This window comes from Beta vulgaris, chromosome 4 (assembly GCF_026745355.1).
Source record: "Beta vulgaris subsp. vulgaris cultivar EL10 chromosome 4, EL10.2, whole genome shotgun sequence".
Taxonomy (NCBI): Eukaryota; Viridiplantae; Streptophyta; class Magnoliopsida; order Caryophyllales; family Amaranthaceae; genus Beta; species Beta vulgaris.
In genome coordinates, this window is record NC_079205.1 from 34243895 (window position 1) to 34244996 (window position 1102).

The window sequence follows — 1102 nt, forward strand, 5'->3', positions numbered from 1 at the left end:
TGTTAGGCGTACAAAATATTGGGATACTATCTAATGATAGACTTAGCTATAATATTCGATTGAACATTAAAAATATGAAATTTAAATATCACAATAACTAATCTAGAAATTAAAGTATAATGACAAATACTTTCTGTCTTTTTCTACTGAAACAATGAGTCTGGTCATGGTTTTTAAGAAAAAAATGTTGGATAGTTTAGCATAGAGGGATCAACTAGAGTAGGAGATAAGTAAATATTTACTGAAGTAAATACAACTTTATGGGACAATTTTGAGTAATTAATAATGATTTTATTAACATAAAGTAAAGACATTGTTGTCAACTATAGTTGCTTTTTTTTTTTACCAAAAATGAAATGATTTCAGTAGATAAAACTTCTCAAAGTGATAATTATTGCAATAGAAATAGAATGGAGGAAGTATATAAATAAAATGGTGTTGAAAATTTCATTTCGCAGCAGCAAAAAACAACAATGTTAGAGGTGATCATTTTGGCCCGTCACAATTTTGGGCCGGGTATTGGGCAGAATTTTTTGGCTTTCGACGGGTTTTTAGCAAGTCAAAAATGACTTTTTAGTCTATCTTTTGGCCCGAAATAGTGGGCTTTGGGTACAAAAATTTGGTCTAAATTTTGGCCCGGTCCGACCAATGGGCATTTTTTTTGCCGCGGCCCGGCCCATGATCACCTCTAAACAATGTGTAACACCCCGATAATTCTCTCTTTTCAGAAATAACTTTATAATATAAAACTTAGAGAATTACCCAGGCATTATCGCCCGTGTGATAATGTATCGGCTTATTCATAATTTTGCAGCGGAAAACAATTTACTAAAACCAACTTTATTAAAACTCATTAAGTAAAAGACAAATGTCGAGGATCTAAACAACCAACTTAAATAAACAACCATCTAAAAAAATGTTCCTACGAAAACATAAACTAAACTATGCTAGAAATACAGTCTCTTCACTCCAGATTCCCAATGCGATGCACGTCTGCGAACCTGTAATGTCAATGCAATATCGACTCTGCTCACCAAAAGGATCATCACAAGATCAATAAGCAAAGTCATGATCACACACCCAAATAAAGCACGTAATCAGC